The sequence below is a fragment of the Pan troglodytes genome, chromosome 12 (assembly GCF_028858775.2).
Source record: "Pan troglodytes isolate AG18354 chromosome 12, NHGRI_mPanTro3-v2.0_pri, whole genome shotgun sequence".
In the NCBI taxonomy this organism is placed as follows: domain Eukaryota; kingdom Metazoa; phylum Chordata; class Mammalia; order Primates; family Hominidae; genus Pan; species Pan troglodytes.
This window is the reverse complement of record NC_072410.2, coordinates 12,548,867-12,572,446: the sequence shown is the minus strand read 5'-3', so window position 1 is coordinate 12,572,446 and position 23,580 is coordinate 12,548,867. Positions and strand designations below refer to the sequence as shown.

Genomic DNA, 23,580 nt, shown 5'->3' with positions numbered 1-23,580 from the left:
GTCTAATAGTTTCAGATTTAAGTCAAATTGACATGAAGAAAAACAAAATTGTACCAACTAAGATATATTTAAAGCTACTGAAGAAAAATAATTATGAAATAGGGAATACAGGTCATCTGGGAAATCTGAAATTAACTGTCAAAGTACTCCACTTAATTGAATCAATTTCAAAATACCATATTAGGTATGAGCATTTCCATATATCTGATTTATCATGGTCTTAAAATGTGGCAATATAAATATATTAAAATTGTTATTTCAGCAGCATAAGACTACATTAATATTTATCTATATTAACATTTTATAACTTAAAATTTCATAAGTGACACATTGACTTTAATCAGAGGAAAGCATCTCTCGGTTCTAACTTTGACTTGCTGGAAACAACGAATGTTTCTAAGCTGATATAGCAGATATATTTATCACATGTATCCTTTTTTATATTCAACTAGATTCAACATTTAGCTGTACCAAATATTACTTTAAATTTTACTTCAGGAAGTTTGAAAATACTTATTTTTTTTTTGATACTTATGTCTCTTTCTGCTTTCTCTTTTTCATATTGACATTTTCTTTCAAATGATTACATTCATTGATCAACTTCTTATTGTCTTCTAGCAAAAGATGGTGCCCTCTGCACTCAGCTTGAAGGTTTTGTACTCTAGCATCACATTTGGCTTGAATATTAATTGTTTTCTTCTTGACTGTCAGCTTTGTTGCGAGCATCATCCAGTTGCTGCTGAAACAACATATTTTGTCTTTGTAGTTGACATAATAATCTTTGCTGCTTTTCTATGTGTTATTTATTTGATCTTGGTCATTTTTGTACATTTTTTCAATGTTCTTCATTTGACACTGTATTTGATTTAGGTCTCTTTGTACGTGTTCAAAAACAAAAGCCTTTTCTTTCAAAGCCTCTCTTGTGTAATGGAGCTCAGTTTCGAGGCCCCTGGACTTACTCTCAGCTTTAGAAAGTTGCTGAAAAAGAATCAGAAGATGAGAATTCAAATTTTCCTGTAAATGACACCATTTATCTACTGTCCTCTGAAAAGCAAGCTCTTGGTCTTTCTGATGAGTGACTTTGGGTTTTTTTTGTGTCTATTTCCAGCCTGAGCCTGGCAATTTCATCTTGCATCAAGTGTTTTTCATGCAGCAGGTCTTCTTCTTTTTCATGAGTATCAGAAATCTAAGTAAAACAAAGAAAACGGCCAGGCCCGGTGGCTCACGCCTGTAATCCCAGCACTTTGGGAGGCCGAGGCGGGTGGATCACAAGGTCAGGAGATCGAGACCATCCTGGCTAATACGGTGAAACCCCGTCTCTACTAAAAATACAAAAAATTAGGCAGGCGTGGTGGTGAGTGCCTGTAGTCCCAGCTACTCGGGAGGCTGAGGCAGGGGAATGGCGTGAACCCGGGAGGCAGAGGTTGCAGTGAGCCGAGATCGCGCCACTGCATCCAGCCTGGGCGACAGAGCAAGACTCCGTCTCAAAACAAAACAAAACAAAACAACAACAAAAAAAAAAACAAAGAAAACTTGTAACTAGTACCCAATAGTATAACGTATTATGATTGCTTCTGAAATTAAATAATAACCTGTACATTTATACAATGAGAGGGTTGCCATAACTGGGTATCTAACTGGGAAAAAAAAAAAGTTGAGTCAAAACCTCAAACCTCATAAAGCATAAATTTCCCAAAGTTTAAAAATGTATCTGAAGACAGTGAATCCATGAAAGCAAAAAAAAAAAAAAAAACCATTAGATAATTTTTTTTTAACTCTCAGAATTAAGAAAGACTTCTACTGAATTACAACAAACCCCAAGGCATAAAGAATTAATAACTACAACTACATTAAAAAATTAGGTTTACACTCTAACATCTAACCTATACCTCTCCCTATAGTATGTTAAACTGTCCATAATTTCTATTGCTTAAAATTGTAATTCAATGTTTGCTGTTACCTTATTAGTTCAAATGAATTTCATTTAACTAATATCAACACTTGTATATAACTCTCATAAATTATTCCCACCACTTCTTTCCTCTTTATTTAGCACTAGTTATGTCTTGAACTGCTCTCCAATGGTTCTTCTTCCCAATTTCAGTGTAGGGAAGTCTATAATCTTAGTACTCAGATCATGGCCAAGGACCAGCAGCATCAGGGTCACCCGAGAACTTACTACAAACAAAGAATCTCAGGCGTGCTGAATCAGAACGTGCAGCTTCAATGCAGCCAAAATCAAATCATCTTTTGTGCAAATATTCTAAATGCATCAGAAGTGAGTTCACTTATAGAGTCATAATTCAAAAAATCATTTTCTTTATACTCATGAAGGCTCCTGATATTCCTACAGTTCCTGGATTCACCCTCTTGCTGTCTCTTCATCCACTTTTGCAAAAACATACATGTCAAAGAAATAATGTGTAACCAGATTCCCATGAAAATAAACAAAATCTCTAACCAGAGACTTATTTTCTTATTAATAACCAACCAAATATATATATATGTACATATATATATGTCATGATTGCCAAGATTATTGGCAGTTACCCTTTTAGTACTCAAGAAATGCATTCTTTGATTCCTTGTTCCTAAAAGCTAGTTTGATATGATATACCATAGAGTTATCTCAGGTCCTTTTATGAAATAACTACCTCAGCAAACACAGCTTTCCTAAAGAAAAAAAAAACTTTTTCTAGATTAAGCTGCATCCCAATATGCTAACTGACATGAATGAAACACATATCATTGATGTGCAAAACTTCTAGGGAGAAGAAATGAGACACTGTGGGTCACCCTCATCCTTCTAACTTCTGCTTTCCATTAAGTGATTCCCCACAAGTCTCCTCATCAGAAATCTCCAAATTACCTAGCTAGCTGCTTTCTTTGTTTACACCTGCCCAATTTGACATACACTCTTTTTCGTTCATAAATCTAATATCCATATTGGTGGACTTCATTCTTTGCCCTCCACATTCATTTCTTCATTATTCTCACCACCACTGTATTGTGACATCTGTACAATCCCATTCTGACCCATGTGAAGATAAGGTTTTGCTTCATTAAAATGTTAAATGTGTCAGACACTTGACTAACGTGTACAAATTCCTTCTTCACAAAAGCAGCCCCATGGTCTCCTCTCTCCCATAGACACTCTGTTTCACAGCTGTTCTTCACTCACATCGGTTTGAGTATCTATCATCTCTCATTTTGTCTCTACGCTTTCACCTCATATTATGAGTTATTATCATAGGCTCAGCAGCCTATCTTACCTATTTTCCTCTCCAGGCAACATTACTGAGCAATAAATTAGAATCTTCCAGGATATGAACACTTTTATATACACAAGACTTTGCGGAGCTATTTTATGTTTACGCATACCACCACTATGTTTATGCCTTCCAGAGAAATGGGCTCTGAAATGTTACTGAACATAACCTATTTAAAAACTTCTTTAACTACTATGACACCGTCTCTCCTCGATGCACCAGCATCTTCAGAAATAACTTGTGAAGACTTGAAAACATGTCAATCATTGACCTGAAAAATGAAGCGTTGACATAATTTTTTGCAGGTATAAATAAGACAAGCTGAGATCCTTACTAGATTCAAGAAGAGCAGAGTGCCATGAGACAGGAAATAAATATGGAACAGAAATATTTTCATTTGTAATGAAAATTCTATTTACAGTTTTCAGAAGATAAAAAAATACACACACACACACATTCACACAGAAAAACCAGAGCAATATGGCTTTATAGGGTGTTCCTTCATCAAGGGTCTATTTGCCATTTGACATCCAGGAGCCCTCTATAGGGATCAACGAAGGGGTTCTAAATTGTGACCTGAGTAGTTTAGAGTTTAACATTCATGAAGGGGAGCCGAGAGGACAAGTTAACACTCTGACCATTGGCCATTTCCACTCCTTACTGTCATTCTCTGAAAAGCACACACTGGGGTTTCTCAGAGTCATGACATGTCAAAAAGACATGCTTTAAGGGGGAAACAGTTGCAATCAACACAGCCATGGAAGAGATACAGCTATGCTTGCTAGGATTTCCAATACTTCTGTTTCATTTCTAATATAGTACAGATCAATAAAAGCAACCACGTAAGCAAATCCATGTTGGTATATCATCATATTTATGTCCATATGGTATCAGCATGAAAAGACCTTAATTAAATATGCTGCAGTCATCACATGGCATATCATGAGGCCATACAATACATCAAGAAATACCTCAATAGGTCAATGTGGATAGATCTGAAATATATATCACGGATTTTACAAAGACCAAGTTGCAGTCATTATGTGCACTGTCTAAACTTTTCTACAAGACTTTAATACACAAAATCAGGATCCATCTGTTATCTATGAATGTGCACATACGTTGTAAGAGGTTTTTAATGTGCATTGGGGTGATTTCTTTTTTTTTTTAATTTAATTCCAGCTCTTGGTTACATGTCGTCAATAAGTTTTAGTAGTATAGAAAACCCTAAGACCATAACAGCTCAAAATCACTGTCTTAAAAGGCTATGTCTACCAGAGTCAGGAAAGCATGACTACTTATTTTCTCATTTTTAAAAATCAGAGGTACCCCACACACACTCCCACATAAAACTGCACACAAGCTCTTTGGTTTAATTAGATACTATTTGTCAATTTTGGCTTTTGTTGCCATTGCTTTTGGTTTTTTAGTCATGAAGTTTTTGCCCATGCCTATGTCCTGAATGGCATTGCCTAGGTTTACTTCTAGGGTTTTTATGGTTTTAGGTCTTACAGTTAAGTCTTTAATCCATCTTGAGTTAATTTTTGCATAAGGTGTAAGGAAGGGGTCCAGTTTCAGTTTTCCATATAAGGCTAGCCAGTTTTCCCAACACCATTTATTAAATAGGGAATCCTTTCCCCATTGCTTGTTTTTGTCAGGTTTCTCAAAGATCAGATGGTTGTAGATGTATGACATTATTTCTGAGGCCTCTGTTCTGTTCCATTGGTCTATATATCTGTTTTGGTACCAGTACCATGCTATTTTGGTTACTGTAGCCTTGTAGTATAGTTTGAAGTCAGGTAGTGTGATGCCTCCAGCTTTTTTTTTTTTTTTTTTTTTTTTTTTTGCTTAGGATTGTCTTGGCTATATGGGCTATTTTTTGGTTCCATATGAAATTTAAGGTAGTTTTTTCTAATTCTGTGAAGAAAGTTAATGGTAGCTTGATGGGGATAGCATTCAATCTATAAATTACTTTGGGCAGTATGGCCATTTTCACAATATTGATTCTATCCACGAGCATGCAATGTTTTTCCATTTGTTTGTGTCCTTTCTTATTTCCTTGAGCAGTGGTTTGTAGTTCTCCTTGAAGAGGTCCTTCATATCCCTTGTGAGTTGTATTCCTGGGTATTTTATTCTCTTTGTAGTAATTGTGAATGGGAGTTCACTCATGATTTGGCTCTCTGTTTGCCTGTTATTGGTGTATAGAAATGCTGTGATTTTTGCACATTGATTTTGTATCCTGAGACTTTGCTGAAGTTGCTTATCAGCTTAAGGAGACTTGGGGCTGAGACAATGCAGTTTTCTAAATATACAATCATGTCATCTGCAGAGACAATTTGACTTCCTCTCTTCCTATTTGAATACCTTTTATTTCTTTCTCTTGCCTGATTGCCCTGGCCAGAACTTCCAATACTATGATCAGAGTGAACAGGCAGCTGACAGAGTGGGAGAAAATTTTTGCAATCTCTCCATCTGACAAAGGGCTAATATCTACAATCTACAAGGAACTTAAACAAATTTACAAGAAAAGAACAAACAACCTCATCAAAAAGTGGGTGAAGGATATGAACAGACACTGCTCAAAAGAAGACATTTATGCAGCCAACAAACTTATGAAAAAAAGCTCATCATCACTGGTCATTAGAGAAATGCAAATCAAAACCACAATGAGATACCATCTCACGTCAGTTAGAATGGCAATCACTAAAAAGTCAGGAAACAACAGATGCTGGAGAGGATGTGGAGAAATAAGAATGCTTTTCCACTGTTGTTGGGAGTGTCAATTAGTTCAACCGTTGTGGAAGACAGTGTGGTAATTCCTCAAGGATCTAGAACCAGAAATACCATTTGACCCAGCAAGCCCATTACTGGGCATATACCCACACTATATGTATAAACACACATACACACATACACACACACACACACACACACACACACACGTGTATGTATATATACACAGTGGCTTGTTCCTATAATCTCATATATATACATATATATGTGTATATATGTGTGTGTGTGTGTGTGTGTGTGTGTGTGTGTGTGTGTATACATATATTTATGAGACTCCAGTCTGGGCAACATAACAAGACTCTTATGTTTATTTAAAAAAAAAAAATCATGCAGGCTGGGCGCGGTGGCTCACGCCTGTAATCACAGCACTTTGGGAGGCTGAGGCAGGTGGATCACTTGAGGTCAGGAGTTCGAGACCAGCCTGGCCAACGTGGTAAAACCCCGTCTCTACAAAAATACAAAAAAAATTAGCCAAGTGAGGTGGCACTCATGTGTAATCCCAGCTACTCAGGAGGCTGAGACTGGAAAATCGCTTGAACCCAGGAGGCAGAGGTTGCAGTGAGCCGAGATCGTGCCATTGTACTCCAGCCTGGGCAACAGAGTGAGACTTCATCTCCAAAAAAAAAAAAAAACATGCATACTTTTGTACATGCTTTAGACCTTGTAGGAAAAAAAAGTGTAAGACTTTGATGCTTGATTACAGAGACTCGTGATTTTTTACAAAGCAGTTCTTTAGAAACATACTTGGAGGCTATACTAAAATTATTAATTATACTATTTGTAGGCAACTAATGAATTAAGAAATCTTATTTCCCGTCTTATGTGCTTAACATATACTTATCAAACGCAAAGAAGAATATAATTTATCAAAATTTGATACCTTACAAGTGAACCTCAGTATAAAATAGTCATAATCCTAACAGAATCATATTAGACTGACAGAAAATGGCATCATTAGCAGAATCAATATAATGAGCAGACAGTGTCAAAGAACATGATTTCTGGACAAATGAACCAGGAGCAGCTAGAACAGAGTATACAGTAGTCTCTCTTATCTGCTGTATGTGTAGAAAACACATATTCAACATGATGTTCCTCTTCTCTCACACCACAACAACAATCATCAACACAGAAGATTTCTGTGACCAAATGTGTATTTTTCCCCAGCAACAAGCAAACAATCAATTCCTATGGGTGCCCTCTAATTCTGACACTATCTACTTGGGGATTGTGTCAGATCCCACAGGTCGAGGGCTCAGTACCACAAGGCTATTCCCCCACAGCAGTTACAAGTCTGGGCCTCCAGAACTTCTAATCAACTTCCAGTTGGACTTCAAGTTGGGTTTCCCAGGACCCCCTCTTTGGTTTGATTAATTTACTAGAGTGGCTCAGAGAACTCACGGAAACACATTTACCAGTTTCTTATAAAGAATATTAAAGGATACAGATAAAGAGATGCATAGTGCAAGATATGGGGGGAAAGTAACACGCTTCCATGTCCTCCCAGGGCACTCACCCTCTGGGAACATCCATGTATTCTCCATATGCCTCCATGTATTGGAGAGCTTCCAGGTAGCTGAACACAGCTATCTGGATGCTCTCCAAATCCAATCCTTTTGGGATTTTGTGAAAACTTCATTACATAGGCACCACTGATTAATTGAACATTCAGCCCTTCTCACATCCCAGGAGGTGAGGGGTGGGACTGGAAGTCCCAACCCTCTAATCACACCCTGATCTCTCTGATGATGGGCCACACCCTGAAGCTATCTGCAAGCTGCCTGCCATGAGTCAATCATTAGCATACAAATAACACCATGTTGGAAATTCTGAGGCTTTTAGGAGTTGTGTGACAGAAAATGGGGTTGAAGACCAAATATATATTTCATAATATGACATTGGTGGTTTTATTGACTGCAGATTCAGTTACCCATGGTCAACCATGGTCCAAAAATAAAATTCCAGATGTATATACATCATAAGGTTTAAACTGCATACGATTCTGAGTAGTGTGACAAAATCTGAGCCATTGAGCCATTACATCCCAGTCTGCCCAAGATGTGAATCATCCCTTTGTCAAGTGCGTACACATTATATATGCTATCTGCTCATTAGTCATTGACACAATCTGTTCCTAACATCCAACCAACAATATCATCATGGCTCATGGATCCAAGATCACCTGAAGCAGATGATCTTTCTGATATATAGTCAAATAGAAGGTCAATAGTAGCCTAAGACTACGTGGCAATGCCTACTGCATTCGCCTCACTTATCACATAGCCATTTTATCATCTCACATCAGTGCAGAAAGTAGGGTGACTATAGTACATGATATTTTGTGAGCTCACATTCACATAACTTTTATTACAGTATATTGTTACCTTGATCTACTTTACCTTTACCTATTGTTACTGTGCCTAATTTATGCATTAAATTTTATTATAGATAGGTATGTATAGGAAAAATTATTGTACACATAGAGTTCAGCACTATTCATGTTTTCAGGCATTCACTAAGGGTCTTGAAATGTATCCCCCATGTATAAGAGGAAATTACTGTACTTATTTTGTTGAAACACAACAGTTTCTCCACCTCTTCAGTTTAAAATGTTTACTTTAGGATAAAGCACTCTAATTCAAAAAATCTAGGTCTATGAAAACTGTACTCTATTCTATGGCAAAATACAGGGTACAGACCAGGGTCAAGGATCCCTGCAAAGACTTTTCAGCTGCCAGTGCAGAAGAGCCTAAGAGAGATCAGTGTCCTTACTCTCACTAATCCTCTCCTAGGGAAGATTCTGGTAAGTTTGCTTAGTTCTAGCTATTCATTCACCCTATGTAGGGCACAAACAATACTGAAATTCAGCTTTCATTTCAGCTCCTATAAAAACACACACACAGAAAAGATCACTCTCTTAAAAGCTTATCTAATCTGAGTCTTATCTGCTTGTCAGAGAGAAGCTTATAAAGAAACACTGGAGAGGTATGGCAAGTTGCCAGGGAGTACTTACTACCTAATATAAAAAATATACATAAAAGAACCATAAACTCACTGGAGCTACCAAGATGTGCCAACAGTTGTCCCACCACCTACTGGGAAAACAACATTGTTGTTTTCAAATCTACGTCACTTTACGTAAACAAAATAGTATGACTCTCTTGGCATTTTTCATGATGGAGAACCTAGTTATAAGTGAGCCATGTTATAATAATATAGACTGTTTTCAAACTGATCCCTCAAAGAAAGAAGGTGAATAAGAAACATATTTGTATGCCTATAGTATTCACTAGCTGGTCTTATTTCCAACTGCAAGGTAAATAGGAAAGACTTTCTGACTCCAGTTTTATAAAGTACAACCTCTTGAGATTGTCCCTTTCCACTGCTGGTCTATCTGGACCCATCTCACAGAGAAGGATGATCCAGTTAGTGCTGTGCAGTACACAGCATGAAGTCATTTTCCTCAACCCTCCCCATTATGTGGCAAATGTCTATATAAATTAGGCTTTTTCAACATGTAAAGCATATGCCATTAAATCCTACATAAATAAGCAACTAAAAGCAAAAAAGCACAATGGATAGCTTAATTGAATACATTCAATTATCTTGGAAATTTATGTTTTATAATATTGAAAAAGATATCCACAGTATTGTCCTCAATATATGACTATGCTGGACATATCAAAACTATGGAGACAGCAGAAATATTAATAGTTGTCAGGGGTTCGTTGGGAGGGAGAAATAAAGAAAGAGAGAGGAATTTCAGGGCAGTGAAAGTATTCTAAGATGCTACAATGGCGGGTACATTTATTATACATTTGTCCAACCTTATAGAATGTACAATACCAAGAGTGAACTTAAATATAAACTATGGACTTTGGGTGATTATTATGATGCATCAATGTGAGATTCTCAGTTGTAACAAATGTACCACTCAGGTGGGAGATATTGATAATGGGGGGAGCTATGCATGTGTGGGGGGATGGGGTATATGAAAAATCTCTTTAGGTTCTTTTCAATATTGCTGAGAATATAAAACTGCTCTTAAAGTTATTAATTTTTTAAAAAGATTGTCATTGAATCGTCTATTACCATATATTATAGCAAGATGTACTCAATTTGAAACACAATATGAATATTCTCTCCAGAATTATAGCATATAAAAGTACATAAAGCAAATAACTTAACTGTATTAATAGGCAAGAAAATAAGTGATAAATGATTGATTTTTTAAATTTCATAATTTTAAACAGAAATTTAACGAAATATAAAACAAAACTGAACCATCTATATAATTAAAATGAAACAAATTTTTATTTTAATTTTAAATCAGAAATCATTACTTATTTTATCTAACCATTTTACTGAAAGGTTAATTGAATAAGAACAGATTATAATTACCTAATATTGCCATAGTAACTTCCGTATAGAAACCTGTTAAATATTCACCAAAATTCCAAAATTTAGCAGCACAGAAACTTAATATTTCATATTAAGTTGCAACTGATGCAAATGAAATAAGCACCATGCTATGTTATATTGCCATGTTATTAACTATTAAATAGAATTTTTAAGACAATACCTAAAATTAAGTTGGGGCTGTAACTGCTGTGAAGAAAATAATTCATATAACAGTCATAAGACTGTCATTCTTAGAAAGGCCTACATGCAAAACTGGCCCTTTGCTGGTATTTGGAAATTTGCATTTTAAAAGTTTGTCACCATTTCCTGAGAAAAGTAGCTCACTGTACCTAAACTGTTTGCATAAACAATGTGGTTGACTCTGAACAGCTGCTTTTCTTCTGGAAGTGTGGAATTTTTGTACATGTGTGAGAGAGAATGCCTATGTAACTAGCTTCCATAAAAACCTTGGATACTGTGTAAGTCTCTAGTCAGACTCATACTGGTAGACAATACTGCCCATGTGCTGTCAAAATTCAAAGCTACAGGAATTCAGCACATCCTGGTAACTCCACAGGAGAGGGCTCCTGAAAGCTTGTGCCTGGCTTCCCCAAGACTTGCCACATGCCCCTTTGCCCTGAGCCAATTTTACTTTGTATTCTTTCACTGTAACAAATCAAAGCCCAGAGTAGGACTGTTTGCTGAGTCCTTCCAAGTGAATCACCAAACATAGAGGTGGTCTTGGGAAACCCTGACATAACGGCATTATATGAAATTAGTTTTCTTTAAGGTGATGTGACCTGTGACTACAATCAGAAGGCTGTTTATAGAATACCTTTCCCTAATCTGTTTTCCTTAAGTTGCCGTTGAGATTCCTGTATTTCCGCATGAATAAATCCATAAAGGAATAGAAACAATGATGCCAAAAAATAATGAAAAACAAGCAGCAATCCTATTATAACCAGAATAAAAAATTGAGAATATGGATGATTAAAAATATATCCCATAGTATGAAAGCTTCTAGAAGAGAAACAAAAAGATCACAGTCAATTGTCTTCAACTCAGCAAGGCTTCTTTTATAATTGGGGATCAGGCCAGGTGCAATGACACGCACCTGTAGTCCCAACTACTCCAACGGGCTGAGGCAGGAAGATTGCTTGAGATCAAAAGTTCGAGGCTGCAGTGGAGATTGTGCCTGTGAATAACCATTGCACTCCAGCCTGGGAAACAGAGTGAGACCCTGTCTCTAAAATGTGTTAGTAGGCTGGGGGCGGTGGCTCATGCCTGTAATCCAAACACTTTGGGAGGCTGGGGCGGGCGGATCACAAGGTCAGGAGATGGAGACCATCCTGGCTAACATGGTGAAACCCCGTCTCTACCAAAAATACAAAAATTAGCCTGGCGTGGTGGCGCACGCCTGTACTCTCAGCTACTTGGGAGGTTGAGGCAGGAGAATTGATTGAACCCGGGAGGCAGAGGTTGCAGTGAGCCGAGATGACACCACTGCACTCCAGCCTGGGCGACAGCCTCAGTCTCAAAAAAAAAAAAAAAAAAATTAGTAAAAACATACATAAAATAATTTGCATCTTTCAGGTCACTGTGATGATTATAGAAATATATGTAGCCATTGGATAGAGTATAATACCGTACTACCAATCATAGAGCTCATTTAACTTGTTTCTAATCTTTTTTCTTAACTTCTTATAAAACTAAAAATATCTATTAAAACTAAAAATCATCTGTTAAAGGCAGTTCTTCACAGAACAGGTCAAAAAGTCAAAAACTGCATTTAAAATGTAGGATGAGTTATCCACTTCTCCTCCCAAACAGTGGGTTTTTATTATTAAGGGCCAATAGGACTTTAAACTCATTTTGGGGAATAAAGGAAATTATGGACCAGCACGATGCCCCGTGACTATAATTCCAGCACTTTGGGAGGCTGAGGCAGGAGGATCACTTGAAGCCAAAAGTTTGAGACTGGCCTGGCCAACAGAGAGAGACCCTTGTCTCTAAAAAATAAAAAAGTCAGCTGCGTGTGGTGGCATATGCTTGTAGCAGTCTCAGCGACTTAGGAGGCTGAGGTAGGAGGATCACTTGAACTCAGAAGTTTGAGGCTGCAGTGAGCTATGATCACACTATTGCACTCCAGCCTGGGGAACAGCAAAAGACTCAATTTCAAGAAAAAAAAATCCAAGAAAGTTTTATATAGATGGCTAAAAGCGTGGTAATTCAACTGACCAAATATTACCAATATTTGAAGAAACATAATATCAGAGAAGCGTTTTACATTAAAACTATGTCAAGTTTGAAAATTTAAAAGACACCTTAAGTGTCTTAACTTAATTTGAAAATTTAAAAGAAACTTAAAATCTTAAAGGGCCATCATCACTTACACTGTCATTGTACTAAAGATATAAAGAAGTTTAGCATTAAAGATTAACAGAATACCAGATATACTTTAGAACAGGTAGCTAATTCTCTTAAAAGAAAATCATATATAGTTGTCAAAAATACCTGTTAAAAATGTGTTCTAATAATATTTTCTTTAGGGATGAAATTCAAAAGAAAACAGTAAACGCAGAGAGATTAGAAGAGGTCATGAGAAGGGAATTGCACTAAAACAAAGTGTCCCAGAACACAGAGACCTGGAATACTTAGCATATCACCTATCCATAACATAATATAAAAGATGTCAGCTTCTCCAAACTGCTCGTCTGTAGACTACTTCTGATTGAAACTTGAAACTCATGAAATGCGGCTGTGTTATGATTCCGTGTTGGAGGGAGTTGGGATGTATGTGCTTTGGACAAGCTGGTTCCAGTTACTGCTGCCAGACTTTTGTTTCAGAATGCATCCAGAAGAACTTATCAGGGATTTCAGTACAAACTAAGTATTTCCACAAGGAGCAGATAAGAAGACCACAGTTTTTCTCACACATTATCCTTAGGTTTTGACAATTCTGTAAAAGTGTGGGCACATGTACTCAGAAGTCAAGACCATTTTCCCTGACCCTGTGCACGTAGCTTCTGCAGTTACAAAAGAGTTATGCAGGATCTTGGTAGATTTCTTCCTCCATATTTGGACACCAGACATAGCAATCACATCAATAGCCCACATTACACCTCAAAAATGGTTCTTTTGAAAAGGGTACCGCCAAAGAGCTTTTAAAAGTTAAATCTAATTGGCTTTTTAGTAATCTTGTTAGAATTGATGCTCCCTCCTTAAAATTCTCACATTTTTTATTTTTGCAACATCACTTCCTCTGACTCCTCTCCTACTTTTCTCCAGCCACTGCTCATTCTCCTTTACCAACTTTTTTTTTCCTGGGGGTGGGGGGTGGAAATGTTGACATTCCCAGGGTTTTGTCACTGGATGGCTTCTCATTCTATATCTGCATCATGGACAGCTCATTGAGATCGATGACTTTGCCTAATAATTGTAATAACATCATTCTACGTCTGCATCTCCAACCTCAGAGTTGGAGGGAAGGGAAGTTATTCTTCCCTGTTGACCAGCTGTACTCCTCCATTCACCGAACACATCCTACTCCTTTCTCGTGTGCAGTATAAAGGCCAGTACACAACCTGGAAACCTATGAATGATCCAAGATTTCTCTCTCCCCACTAATGTTTTACATTCAATGTTCACTAAATCATATTAACTGTACCTCTTTTCTGCTTCTGTTTTATATATCTACTGCCACCAAATAAATATGTTTATATTTCCTAGATCAACATGGCCTCTTCACTGATGGCTTTCATGGGAAAAAAATTCCCTACCAACTATTATTGTTTTTTTATAAATAAAAAATTAAGCAAAACAAACAAAGAAGGCATAAGGGCAAGAAAAAGACCAACATTTTAAAATGAGTAAATGGAGCTTATTTACTTTATTTATTTTACCATGGATGGGTGAATACCTCACACTATATTGATAGCAGTTCAAGGAATGAACTACAAGGAAACCACAGCTTTACTGCAAAAGCTTCCTTTCTCTAGCTTACTTTCTTGTACTCAGAATACAATATATAATACATATAACATACCAAATATGTATTTTCAACTGCATGGGGATTGGCAGCACTAAATCCCATGTTGTTCAAGGGTTAACTGTAGTTATTGTTCATTTTCTAACTGCAAAGAATTTATTTTACAAATTAAATAGAAGTTCTAATTATATAAAAAGTCTAATTCATTATAATGTGACTATAAAGAAAACATACAACATAATAATTTAAAAATTTGTTTTCTTATTTACACAAAAAGATCATCTAGAATATTAGGAACCATAATTAAATAATAATTTTGTCAAACAATATTATTTGAGATTATAAATTACATACAATTAACTTTTTAAATAATTACAAAATCTAGACTACTAAGAAAGTATTTTTCAAATGCATGCAATTTAAACAGTGATTTTTTAAACTGCTTTTTTGTAATCAAAACATCCTTATTCTTTTTCATCTATGGTAGTACCACCAAGAGTAATTCACTATCAGATATCTACCTGGATTGTTATTTATAGAAAGCTCTTTAGATTTATTTTCTTCTTTGTATTCAGAAAATAGTATGATAATGCTATGCATAAAAATAAATGAAATTAATATTTTAATACTATTATCAAAAACAGAACCAAATATACTAAATTATTAGAGTATTTTAAACAATATCAAGATGTTAAATATCCTATACACTTCTCTTCTGTAAGCTCTACAAACTTCTTAGTACCTTTCTAATTAAATAATAAAAACAGGTGAAGTAGTCATGAAGTGAAGGCAGTATAGCTCAGCAAACTATTTCACATCAGCTTGACATAATGGAAAGTCACCTTCCTGGCTCTTACTGGTAGGTCCTGGCTCTATAGCCAACAGGTATTTGCTCTTAAACAAGTTGCTTCTCTTAGGCACAATGTCTTCTTCTAGATTTTACTGCCTTCTTTCACTAGGTTGTTACATAGGTTTAATGAAGCAGCATTTTTAACATTCACAGAGAAATAGTAAAGCAGTGGAATTTGTTCTTGAACGTTATTGCCGAAACTATTTTGAAATCCCAAATCAAACCCAATGTGTATTTTTTCATAGGTTCGAATATTCAAATACTTCAGTTTAAGAAAAATGTTGTTAAGTCCGAATTTTGCTTATTGTTGTATTATTTGTGGCTTATAATTCAGGGCATCTCAACTATTTCATAATTTGTAAATAAATTTATTTATGAATACATTATTTCATTAAAATAGGTAGCACGATTGTTCACTATTATTCAGCTCATCAAATTCCAAGGGCAGAAAACTAACAGATTGCAAGATCTGGCTTGGGCTACCACTGTTACTTCTCTGCAGACTCTAACTGAACCAGCAGATGTTTGCTAGAATGATGGTTAATCTCCATCAGTGATGTTATCTCCAACTGACATGGAACACAAAACCCAACTTTCATTTTTTTCAAGTTCCATCAAGTAGATGAAAGTTGACATTTTCTCATTTCCAAGATACATACTAACAAAATATTTACACAACACCCCATGTGTTACCTATCTCCATTCTCAGTTTATAGATCACCTTACACAAACGTTTCTGTAGTGAAAAATCACAATTCTAATATAACGTGCCACCCATTCTGTTTTGATTCAAACTATGACTTAGCTAGCCAGCAGTCAAGTGACCTTCCCGTGACTGCAAAATATGAAATGCTTCACCATGCTAATTTTCTCCGTATTGTTCCAATTTTAGTATTTGTGCTGCCAAAGCAAGCACAAAGCCTTACTTTTACATATAACTGCTGATAAGTCATGGATGAGGGTTAGCTCTGTTAAATCTAACTAACCAACTTGAGACTCAGATAATTCTAATGAATGGCTTCCTGTGAGGTAGAATTTGAAAATATTTTAAAAACTTGAGATAGTGATGCAAGCAGCTTGAGAGATCTTCATTATTATAGAAAACAGATCACTTGAGGGGCCAACCACAAGTTCATGCCTCCTACTCTAAGGAAGGATGGCATAGAAGCTTCCACTACCTGAGAAAAGCTCTTACACTGTTTATTTAAAAAGTCTCAGGGTACAGATCTGGTAGCAATAAAAAAAAAACTGTGATCTCTTTCTACAACGTTATTTGAATATCTCTGATGGTTTAGAACTATCCCAGCTAATATTTGCTCTAAAGAGAAAACAAACAAACAAACAAAAAAAAGGGACCCCAAAAATAACTCACCATGAAGGTCTAGAAGCCCAGGTTAAAATGTGGGCTCTACAGCAGGTTTTGAGTGTGGGTGAAAGTGTCAATTTGTTCAGTATGTATGTTGATAAAGTTAGAATATCCAGCTAACAGAGCAAGGTTCTGGTGTTTTGGAAACAATGGCTGAGCATACAAGAATGTGCATGTGAACTAAAAAAAAATAGTTGTAACTTTGAAGCCTTTTTTATGGATCAACATGAAGATTGAGGGATCTCAAACAGAAAGGGCATCCTGGTGGCAAAGGTTAATAATGACCAGACTGCAAGAGTACTTTCAATGGCAAGAAAGCAGCAAAAGAATCAATGAAAACAAAGCAATGATTAGAATGTCCTTTCCCCTTCTCCTTCTGACTTGTAGACACTGATTGTCTTCCTTGGACTTAGGGAACCCCTTAGGTTCTTGAAAAATTCAAGGATCAGGCTATAGTAGATGGTCCCCAGTACACAGCACAAGGTTTTTTCATAAACTGGACATTTTAAGACCCAAATAACTAATTAGAAAAATCAAAGATGTGAAACTACTTTATCCTATGCATAGGGGTTATACTGGAAATAAAATGGACAACATTGGAATCCCTAAGGAGAAAAGCCCTAAAAGTTTCAATATCAAGAATCCTGCACCTACTGCTACTTTATCTAGTCTTTTGCTTGATTTCTGGCTGACGAAGTTGCAGAACTCCTGAAAACTTAAAAATTTGAAAACTTGCCACTTGAAAACTACCTGAACCAAACTATGCAATCTCACCTGATATATAAGATGCAATTGTTACAATTATTTTAAACTTCAATTTAGTGTTCACTAGCCTTTTTATGTAAAGACTTATATTTTATTCTTAGCCTCAATTGCATAATCTTCTGCAGTCTTTCCATATGCATCTCGAGAAAACACATCAATATTGTGCTGCAGAAGACGAACGACTATATCTTTTTCTCCAAGATTAACAGCAAGTATGAGGGCTGATCTAAAATAACAGAGAGGTAATTACAAACTTTAATGACATTTTAAAAGCTAAGTTTATATACTTTATCAAATATGTTGCCTGTCCATGTAGAATTAACCCAATTACATGTGCTAATAAACAAGCATCTTGGGTGCTCAAAGGTTTATCTTTGTAAATTACCACAAAGGTTAAAAGCAAGGAACAAAAAGGAAGCCTCTTGTCCTACTGTGGTATGACATAAAGTTGCTAACTTAAAGTCCTTTGATGGGCAAGAAACTGTGCTCAGGCCACCTATCTAGAGTAGGCAAGTTTAAGTGAAGAATTATTCATTTCTTCCCTAGTCTGATATCATATATTATAATGCAAAATCAGCTAAGGGGTCAGATAAGAGCTATCTACAGGCTTAAACCAATATTAATAGGAATGCTAATGGTAGTAGTCGTAGCTTCAGTTAATGATGCTGATAAGCATGTGCTAGGCGTTTAATTAAACACACACATATATATATATGGAGGATAAAATATCCTTCAAGGGTGGTTGTGTGTAAGTAACATATTTTATATATATACACACACATATACATATATAAGCACATACTTGTATGCCCAGCCATTGTTTCCAAAACATCAGCACCTTGCTCTGTTAGCTGGACATTCTAACATTATATACATATAATGTTACTGACACACAACCACCCTTGAAGGATATATTATTACCCTCCTTTTCACAGAAGAAAACATACTTGGTGGTAAGTAATGTTACCAAGGTCACACATCTAGCAAGTGGGAAAGCTAGGGATTAAACTCAGTCCTGTGTGACCCTAAAGCTTGTCTTCATTAAAGTAAAGTTTTAACCATTTAAAGCTATCTTTTCTCCTTCTCCCATATCAATTAAAAACAACATCAAAACACAGTAGAGATTTAAAACTAACATGAAACCCCTTTAGCTAATATAAGATCAGACAATCAAAAGCATCACATTATTACAATATAAATAACACCACATCATATTACAAATAACAAACATCTATCAATATACAGAGCTTTCTATATATAGAAGCCTTTTATGTGTATAACGTCTATATAGAGAGACGAATCCTGCTATACACTGTTCTTTATGTTACTCGGTCCAAATAATTGTTTTTCTACCTAAGTGATGAGCTGTGTTGATATTTCTCACCATATCCCAATAATTAAAAGTTAGTCTTCTTATTAATGTAACATTTCTGACTTGAGTGACTGCTACCACTCTTAAATGACACTCAGGTTTAAAAACAACACAACAAGAACTAAGGTCTGTACCTGCTAAGATAATCAATTGCATTTACATTTGCGTTTTTCTTTAATAAAACTTCCACCATTTTCAGTTTTCTTTGACTCACAGCAAGTAAAAGTGGTTGTCGTTCATACTGTAAAACAACAGCAACAATTTATAATCACAAAATTACATGTTTATCAACTGAACTGAAAACCTTATGTAAGTAAGATCCTGTGAGCTTAAATATATACAATTGAAAGGACATAAGAGGTAGTCCCTTTCTTTTCACTCCTCGGTGCTTTTCTATTTCTGCTCCTTCCCCTGGAAACAACCTCCTCTGCCTTACCACAAGAACTCTGTTCATCTCCAAAACTCACTTCAAACATTTCCCAGTTCCAAGAATCTTTGCTTCTGTCACAGCATTTAGCATGGTGTGTTTCAAGGGTTTTATTGTTTCCCACCTGAACCAAGAGCTTCCTGAGGGCAGCAGCTGTATTTTTTTCTCTATGTCCTCAAACTCTAAGACACAGTAATAAATGTTTCAGGTATTTTTATTAATGATCTAAATTATTATCTATAGAGCGGTGTTTCTTAAACTATTAATATATTCCAAAGGATATTTACTTTACCGTAAGTTGAACATTATACCCCAAAAGAAAGACTCCATGATCACCCATGTTTGAAAAATGTTACAAAACTGTGCATTAGGTGTCCAGTATGTGAGAAATCTTTTGAACTTCACCTAATCCCTATTTGTAAATACTTATTATGGAGAATATTAACATTTGAGAAATGGGAGTTTCAGGGATACAGTTGTGAGAGCTTACCAGGAAAGGTGGAGGTTTCCTCTGGGTGATACACACTTGCCTCATTCTCTTCTATCGATGGTGTCAGAATCTCAGATGACAATGTCAGGTGCTCCTGATCCATTTGGAACAGGAGCACCTGACATTGTCATCTGAGATTCTGACACGATTGACAGTTCATTTGAAGCCTATCTCTTTTTAATTCGGAGGGCCGGGCTCTGAATTAATAGAGATAGGCTTCAAATGAACTTTCACTGCTTATTATTAAATAGTCCATGGGTTTTATCTAGTAATATTTTTATCTTCGCTGTCAGAAAGCTCTGTATGAAATGTTATTCTCAATTATAATCTTAGGACCCTGGTACATAACTCCTTTAAAAATTTATTTGTACTCTAGTTTCCATATTGTTACTTAAAATTTCTTTTATTTTAGGTAAAATACAAATCAGAAATAAAAATACAATGGCTTATCAATTAATGCTCTAATAATGACCTGTATGAATTATTTATAGCATAATGAAAGCCACTAAATTACTTGCTTCTTTTTTTTTTTTTTTTTTGAGACAGAGTCTCGCTCTGTCGCCCAGGCTGGAGTGCAGTGGCGCAATCTCGGCTCACTGCAACCTCTGCCTCCCGGGTTCAAGTGATTCTCCTGCCTCAGCCTCCTGAGTAGCTGGGACTACAGGCACGTGCCACCATGCCCGGCTAATTTTTTGTATTTTTAGTAGAGACGGGGTTTCACAGTGTTAGTCAGGATGGATGGTCTCGATCTCCTGACCTTGTGATCTGCCTGCCTCGGCCTCTCAAAGTGCTGGGATTACAGGCGTGAGCCACCATGCCCAGCCAATTACTTGCATTTTTAGGAGACAATGCTGAAGAGAAAGATATAATGTTGTCTGCAATATGCATAACCTATGCAACTATACCATGATTCACCCCAAAAAGCTTACATGCATTCTAATGGGAAGATGATTATGGTATATATAAATAAAAATAGTTTATGAAACCCCACCATTTAAATTCAAAATTCAACCCCATTACTAAGGGATTTATATAAAATATGGACTCTATACTTAAATACATATAAAATGTCTTGAAAACCTTGAAATATTTACTAAAATATACTATAAAACAGGGCTTGTAAAGTCATCCCTACAGAGGCAAGGGAGATGACCTGAGGAAGTGAAGTACCTAGGTAGGCACAGTAGCAAAATGGAGACCACATGCCTCATAGAAAGGGGCAAACTCTGCACAGCATCCTAAACGTGAGATAGGCTCAAGGCACACAAGATCGGATTCTTGAAGAGAAGCCTGGAATCCAGATCTGTGCGTGAGTCTCCTAAACCTTACATGTTGACACAATTTATAAAGGCAACTAAACACCTCTGTGGGCCACATTTAGACTATAGACCTTGTATTTTTATATTTGCTATGGATATGTCTCCAAGCGGTTGTGTTTAAAGCAAGTATTTTCATGTAAAATACTTCCTTTCTTTAGTTTCAGATTTTTTTTCCCAAAATATACCCAAGAATGCAAAAAAATTATTGAGTCATAGCACCCACTTGAAGCGCTTTTACAACATTCATTCATTTATAATTTATGTTTAATTTTCCCAGATTGTTAAGAACCACCGGATAGATAAGTATAATATAAATTCCTCTATCTCAAAAACTTAAGAAATCTCTAGAAGAGTTGGATGATAGGTGCTGAAACCTCTTTTCCCATCTTATTGATAAGAAGGTAAAATTCAAATCCTGAACAGATCTTTCCATCAGAACGTGTCCTTCGGTTTCACAATCACAGAAAAAGATACATGGCTCACAAACATGAAAAATGTTCAGTCTCTCATAACAGAAATTCACTTCGCTGAGAAACAATTTTTCACTCATCAGATTGGCAAAACTAAAAAACATGTGAAAAGATTGTGTAGGTGCAGCAATGAGAAACAGGCTCTCTGTCACATCTTGCTTGTAGGTGGGCATGTGCTCAATTCCTGCCAAGGGAATTATCTACCAAAACTGGACTGATTTGCTTTTGATCCAACAAACCGCTTCTGCAGATCTAGAAGACACATACACATGTGTATCCGCAAAATGTTATGTACAAGATTTTTCACCGTGCCACTATTTGAAACAGATTGTCAACAATCTGTGTTGACTGCTTAGATCGATTAGGGTACATGAAGTATTACACAGTTGTAAAAAAAGAATAAGAAAGAACTTTATGTATTGGTAGAGATCTCCAGGGATATTGTTAGGCAAAAGAGCAGCGTATATATATACTGTTATATTTTATGTGTGGTAAAGGCAAAAAATGTATACAAACGTGCAGACATTTAATATATTATAATAATGTAAATATTTATATTTCCAAAAAGAAACTAGAAAAACGGTTGCATGTGACAGAGTAGGACAGTAGTCAGGTACAGGAGTTCTCGGTAAATACTGTTCTAAATCTTCTTTTAGTCATATAAACGCATTGCTTATTTTTAAAACTGAAAAAAATAACAATTCTGAAGTTTGAATGTCTCTCATGCCTTATAGCAGAGGGACAAATCCCTATTTCAGAACCTGTCTTCCAAAATATGTCTAGTAGGCTCGCCCAAGGTAAACATTTCATATTCTAACACCAACCACATTTCTCTAGTAAAATGACCTAAATGCACTGTAATAGTAAAACATCCAGTTCATTAAAGCACATTAATCTTTAGTAAGTCAAAACAGGACCAGGAATATCTGCTTTACCTTTAAAAAAGGGGCGGGGGACTTCTGAAAGAAAATAATTTGCTGGCTAGGTTGAAGGCTACAGAAAAAGTCTTAGAGCAAATGGATTTTTGTTTTGACTGCATTTAACAATCTCGGTCTTCTGATCGCAAAGAACTGATAAAACGGACCAGTTTTACTTCCTGAACCTATGACTTAATTGTTTTAAATGCCTTTAAGTAACAATCTGGGTAAATCATCTAAGTCATAAAACAAAGGCGTGGGAACTTTAAAGAAAAAGTTAGTGATGTTAGCAGGTTGGCACACATCACTCAATAATGAGCAAAGCTATTTTTTTTCCCATTTTTTTTTCTTAAAGTACCCTGTATTCAAAGACTTTTAAAAAATAGCAGTGAGATTATGGATAGGAGAGCAACTTTCAATTCGTTCCCTACTGTAGTCGAATTGTTAAATACGTGACTTTGAAAACGTATCACAAAATCTAAACACAAGGTTCAGGATTTTTGTTAGGTTGAACTGTCAGGAGGGGATTCCTTACAAAGAATAAACGAGAGCTCTGAGGGCCTAACGAATTATCCAGATTGCTCCAAACGGCCACCGTGGCGCAGATGGGCGGACAAGCGCCGGGCCTCAGCGGAACCCAAGGTGCCGGAGCCCTCCCCGGCTCTCAAGCAGCCCACGGCCTTGCTGGGTGGGACACATTCCAAACCCAGGAAGGGGGCGAAGGGGGCAAAAGAAGGCAGGTCTGGGGCGGGCCGGGCCCGAACCCCAGGCGCCCCAGCCCCCTGGGCTTCCCTACCCCACCAGACGGACACTTACTGAAGGACATTTTCCGGGGTGTCCATGGCCAGAGGACGCTGGCCGGCAGCGGCCAAACTTGAACCGCAAACTAGAAGCCGCCGCCGATTCGAATACCCCGCGCAGCCGCAGTCGGCTCGCCGAACGTTTCAGGGCGCCTGCCCATTGGTGGCGGCGGCAGAAGGTTGGCCAATCACCGGGGCCGTTGCTCGGAGATCAAGTCCCGCCTCCCTCCCTTGAGCCAGTAGCTCCTCCCACTTCCCGTGGTTTTCGGTTGAACCGAAACCTGGCCGTTGGCTGAGCGAGCGCGGGGTGTTTGGGATGCGGCGCGGCGAGGGGGAGCAGGCTTGGCTCGGGC

At 36.8% G+C, this 23,580-nt stretch overlaps 1 pseudogene; it reads right to left on the bottom strand.

Annotated features, from left to right (window-relative positions):
• Nucleotides 1–354: 354 nt before the first annotated feature.
• LOC107971475 (ankyrin repeat domain-containing protein 36B-like) lies at nt 355–7,996 on the bottom strand (annotated as a pseudogene).
• Nucleotides 7,997–23,580: the final 15,584 nt, after the last annotated feature.